Source organism: Vidua macroura, assembly GCF_024509145.1.
Source record: "Vidua macroura isolate BioBank_ID:100142 chromosome W unlocalized genomic scaffold, ASM2450914v1 whyW_random_scaffold_68, whole genome shotgun sequence".
NCBI lineage: Eukaryota > Metazoa > Chordata > Aves > Passeriformes > Viduidae > Vidua > Vidua macroura.
This window is the reverse complement of record NW_026530538.1, coordinates 2,302,396-2,308,395: the sequence shown is the minus strand read 5'-3', so window position 1 is coordinate 2,308,395 and position 6,000 is coordinate 2,302,396.

Genomic DNA, 6,000 nt, shown 5'->3' with positions numbered 1-6,000 from the left:
GCCAGCAGTGACGGACCTCCGTGCGGCTCCTGGTGCTTCACAGTGAGTCTCCGTATGCGTAGGGCGACTCCACCGGCTGTGGCTCCACTGTTGGGCGTCACTTGCGGCAGTGCGCTCTTTCTCCTGGGTCCAGAGCAGTTCCGGCGCCCTTCTGCGCCGCCTCCCCCTGGACGCCCAGGTCCGCCACCTCTCTCCCACATGCCGCTGCCACTGGCACACTGGTCGGCGTCTGCCAGGTTCTGTCGCCCATGTGAGGGTCCGAGGCAAAGAGGGAAGGAATGTCGAAATCACCCACGAGGAAGGCGGGAAGGCTTTATTGTCGCAGAGAGCTGGGGTGGGGGGGTAGCGACCCGTGCTTCCCATGCCACGTGGAGGAAATGGCTTCAGGACCTGGGAGGGAGCGGGATGATATAGGGGATGTGATAGGGAGGGCAGACGCCCCCCACCCAATCGGTGCGGGTGCTACTGTGATGATGTGAGACAGCGACCAACCAAAACGCCGCAGGGGCGGACACTGAGCTGCGGGTTGAGTGGGATCGTGGGGATGGGGCGGCAGACATGGGATTCCCGGGGCCGGACGGGGGAGTGGTCACAGGAGTGGCAGGGGTGAAAACCCAACGGCAGGCAGCGTGGGGCTAGACACTGCAGGGCGGGGGAAAGACACGGGGGTACGCAGGACTCGGCTAGCTAACACAAATAAGAAGCCCTAATCTAAACCCAATCCCAGGATGCAACACTTAGCAACTGCTTGGACCACTGTGTTTTCAGTGGACAAATGACGTGTACAGCTCTCCACCATTTGCTCTATGGTAGGTTCTGTATCTAAGGGCAGGGCCCTCAGAATTGTTTTACATTGTTCATTAACATTACTCATAGCAAGTTTACACAACAGCTCCTTTCTTGACTCTATGCTCTCTATCTGTTTTTCCAGAGCATCCTTAATTCTGTCCACAATCTTGATAAGCTTTCATCTAGTCCTTGTTTAATATTAGAGAAGTGTTGAGTAGGTTATAGAGTCATCTGGGGAAAGAAGTAAGGAGGTTTTTGCTGCAATAGTCAAGTCCTGTGGTGCCACCTCAGGAAAGGTGTCAGCTTGGTCAGAGGGTTTCTGTAAATCCCCTTCTCCAGCCAGCTGTTGGACTGTAAAATCTGGCTTATTTGCATCTTGAGGATAGGTGTCTGACAGTATTTTTAATTGCCTTTTCCAATGCCTTTCCCACAGCATATATCCTGCCAGGGAAAGATGGCAGTGGGCAATGTTTTTAACATTGTGCGGTACTAAAACATGTGCCAAGAAGAGAGCTTCTAGGAAATTTCTAAAAATATGTGCACTTCTGCCATGTTCTTTTTCCACTTTACGGAGTTGTATGAACTCTTTATTTGTGTTAGGTTCCCACATTGTTTTAGTGGAAGCACCACCTCTTCTTCCCTTTATATAAATTACTAGGAAGGCAGAAATTCTCTGAGCTAGTTCCCAATCCCCTGCCTGAGTCGCTTCCATCTTGATTAAAGCCCATGGATCAATGTCCTCTGCATCAGAATTGCACTCGCTGTCACTACTGTCCTCAGATGAGGAGTGAGAGTGAGCAGGCGGTGCACTATGCTTTTTCAGGCGTGGTGGAGCGAGATTTTGCAGGGGTGTAGGGGACTGAAGAGGGTGTGGGGGGGTACATGGCAGAACCTGGCTACATGGAGGCAGCAACAGAGCCGCAATGGCGGTGTTATGGGTTGCTCAGCCTGCGCAGGACTCAGGTGTGTGGAGAAGTGGGGTGCCACCATGGGGGGTCTCGGAGGTGCCCTTCGGGGGGTCCTGAGGGCAGATGGGCGGCTGCAAAGCCGGAGGGTGGGGGAGAGGAGGCGGTGGGATGGGCAGGGTCTGCCGCTGCCATAGCGGGCACGATGGGGTGTGCGGCGAGATTTGACGGAGCTGCGGCAGGCAGGGAGAAAACCGCCTGCTGCGGCAGGAATGGTAGCGGGGGTGGGGGGACCCGCAGCAGGGGTGAGAGGCTCGGCGGCTGGGGTCGGGGGGGGGTCGCAGCAGGCTGTGCGGCGAGGTTGGGGGGGTGCGCGAACCCGATAGAAACCGGCGCAGTTACACCTGAAGGCAGCGCAGGTGGAGAGTGCAGGCAGCATGTCATGGATTGACCCCGCGCTCGCCGCGCCCGGGGAGGAAGCCGAAGGATAGGTGGGCCCTGTGGACCCCGCAGGCGCGGAGATGGTGGGTGGGCGCAGCGCAAATTCCGTGTTCCCCGTCCCAGGAAGGGGGGCGGAGGGCGGAGCAGCCCCCCCCAGCGTCTGCATTTATCAGGGGAGACGGGGTAGGCGAGCCAGCACTAGGACCCAGAGAGAGCGGTTGTACTGAGAGGAGCAGTTATCTGCCTTACTAGCATTTGAAGAGGGCCTCTCTGGCAGAAGAGATAAGATTGGAATTCACTCAGCAGGGGAAGGTTGCAAAGAAAATGAGCTCTTAATATTTGTTTTTTCCACTGCTTTGGTTAAAGAATGAAAAAGAGGTAAAAACCAAGTAACAGAAAAATCTTCATTAGTTTGGAAAGTATATATTCGTGTCCCTACTGTGTCCCAAAAAGAATCTAGAGAGATAGTGTGTGTGTTAACTACTGGAAACTGGGAAATAATCCATTTCATAAATTTTTTCAAGTTAGTTTTTGAAAGACTGCCTTTAGAGAAAGAAAAGCTGTTAGCGGATAGGATTTCTAGAATTTGTAAATATAAGTCTCTCTTGCTCTGGGACTGTTTTAATTTACTAGGTTTCGATCCCATTCTGGTGTTGTTTCCTTTCACCTCCCAGCAGTAAAAAGAGAAAGAAAGAGAAGAAAAAAAGAAAAGGTCCCAAAAAGACCCAAAGTAAAAGCGTGCAAAAAGGCTGTCTTAAAACTTACACTTCTTCAGTCGAATGGGGGTCAAATAAAAACTGCTGGGGGTGGCCTGCTGTTGTCTGACTCCTCAGGACCTGGTCCCAGATGTCAATATGGAGGGTCATCGGACACCTCTTCAGATAGCTTCTTCTATAATGGAGAACTTATCTTTGTGAGGTCGTAGCAAACCAAGGCAGTGACAATTCAAGAAGAATGCTGCTCTCTGCTATGCTAGGGTCCAAGCACGCAGTTCGGTGAGCCATGTATTACGGTCTGGGTTCTCGGGGTCTGTCCGACCCTGGCTGCCATAGGTGTCCTGAATAGTGAAATCCTGCTAAGCACAACCTGTCCAGGTGCCCCAGGCCGGGTCTTTAAGTGAGATCAGCTCTTTGGTGATTTCAGCTCTTTGCTTGCTAAGTGCAAGAGAAGAGCTGTGTGAGGTTCCACAGATGCATATTTATTGGTAGCCTCTGCGAAGGGTGTCAGTGACAGCTCTTCTGCCAAACTGGGCAGAGGCAGGGGTTTATATAGGGTATGTGGGTTTTGGGAAACAGTCCAATAAGTAAGGGTCAAGGTGTATATGACCTATGGTCTTACACAGAGAGATAACGAGGATCCGAGGCAGAAGAGGGGTCTCTTTGTCCAGTCATCATGACTAGGCTTCTTATCTTAGGCAACTGGCCACCACCAACCCATTTGATGTGAAAGACTGCACAAGTGTGAAGGAACTTTGGACTCAATTATAATGCATTTCAATATGAAGCGGGAGTAGGCGGGGTTAGGTAATGAGTATGTATTAGGCATTTTGGGAATTATATGAATATGTAAGAGTTTTTTAGATAAATAGAGGGCTGGAGTCTGTGATTCTTCACACATGTCTTTAGGAGATGACTCCTTGTGTGTCCAACACTGTAATAAACATACCACTTTCTAACTTTAACTAGTTGGAGAGTTCTATTCCACACTTCAACAGGTTGCCGCTCTGATGTCACTCCATTCACTACAACCCTTTGTGCCCGACTCTTAAACCAATTGCTCCACCATCACATGACATGTTTATCCAGCTGAATGCTCAACATTTTATCCATAAAGATTCTTGTGAGAGACAGCATCAGAAGCTTTATGGAAATCCAAAAAGGTTATATCTACTGGCTTCCCTTAACGAGTTAGATGGGTTACTGTGAAAAATGCCAATCACTTGTTTTAAAATTTTAAAAGTTTAATAGTAATAAAATAGTTATAAAAATTAGAGCAATAAGAATTTGGACAATTGGAGTTAGGACAATAAAGCACAATAAAAAGCAAAGAATTACAGATGTCCAGATGCCTTCGTCATGAAAAGCAAGGCTCGCTAACAAAGGATTAACCCTTAAAAGCAATAGCCTGTTGCATATTCATATATCTCATACATGATGCATAAATTCTTTTCAAAGGGTGTTCTCTGGTTATCATCAACTTCTTCCCCTTAATCCTGGTGGCTCCTTAAAGACGGAGAGGAGGTGGAGGAATGTTTGTCTTTTCTGATAAGGAGGCAGTAACTCTTTAGGTGTCTTGTTGCTGTTATCTCTGTGCAAAGAATTTCTTGATTATCTCATCCCTTTCTTGAGCTAGTTAAAAAAATATCTTACATCGCATAGTTTCTATTTTAACATTTTGTTATAACCTAAAACTATATCTACCACACTACTTTAAAAGGATTAATACAATACTACAAAAAAAAATTTCCAACATAACACATATAGTATCCAATTTAATATTTGCGAAGAGCCAATCATTTAATATGCATTTTTCACAGTTACCTTGTCACAAAAGGAAATCAGGTTTAGTAAGCAGGACTTTCCCCTCATGAAGCCACGCTGGCTGTGACCGATGACTGCATTGTCCTCCAGATGGACATGGGAAGAATACAGAGGTGCCACTCGACACTGAAGGGAGAAAATTTATGCGGCCACAACTTAACTGGAGTTGGAGCTGCCAGAACTGTGGGGGACAATAAGAAGAACTTTTTCAAATATATTAATGGCAAAAGGCAGTGTAGAAATAACATTGGTCTCTTACAGGATGAGAATGGTCACCTCACAAACAGGGACATAGACAAGGCAGAGGTGTTGAATGCAATTCTTTGCCTCTGTCTTCAACACGGATCATGGACCAAGCGGGGCTCAGTGCCCTGAGCTGTAGGACTATGACTGCGAGAATGATCAACTCCCAGTCAACTCTGAAATTGTGCAGGACCTGCTGCTCTGGCTGGATCCCTACAAATCTATGGGGCCTGATGGGATTCATCCAAAAATCCTCAAAGAGCTGGTGGATGTCATTGCAAAACCTCTCTCAATGATTTCTGAGCAGTCTTGGGAATCCAGAGAGGTCCCAGCTGACTGGAAACTGACAAACATTGTCCCGATTTTCAAGAAGGGCAAGAAGGAGAACCTTGGAAAGTACAGGCCTGTCAGTCTTACTTCAGTGACTGCTAAAATTATGGAAAAGATTATTCTGGGAGGTATTGAAAAATACCTGGAAGACAATGCAGTCATCGGTGACAGCCAGCATGGCTTCATGAGGGGAAAGTCCTGCTTATCAAACCTGATTTCCTTTTATGACAAGGTAACCCATCTAGTTGGTCAAGGGACGCCAGTAGATATAACCTTTTTGGATTTCCGTAAATCTTTTGATGCTGTCTCTCACAGAAATCTTTCTGGACAAAATATCCAGCTTTCAGCTGGATAAGCATGTCATGTGATAGGTGAGCAATTGCCTCACAAGTTGGGCACAAAGTGTGATAGCGAATGGGGTGACATCAGACTGGCAACCTGTCACTAGTGGGGTTCCACAGGGCTCCATTTTAGGTCCTGTACTCTTCAACATCTTCATAAATTACTTGGATGCAGGACTGAAAGCAATACTAAGTAAGTTTGCAGATGATACTAAACTGGGAGGAGCTGCTGGCTCCCTTGGAGGCAGGGAGGCCCTGCAGTGAGCCCTTGACAAATTTGAGGGCTAGGCAATCATCAACCCTATGAAGTTCAACAAGGGAAAGTGCCAGATTCTGCACCTAGGACAAGGAAACCCTCGATGTATGGACAGACTGAGGAATGAGATGCTGGAAAGCAGCACGTCAGAAAGG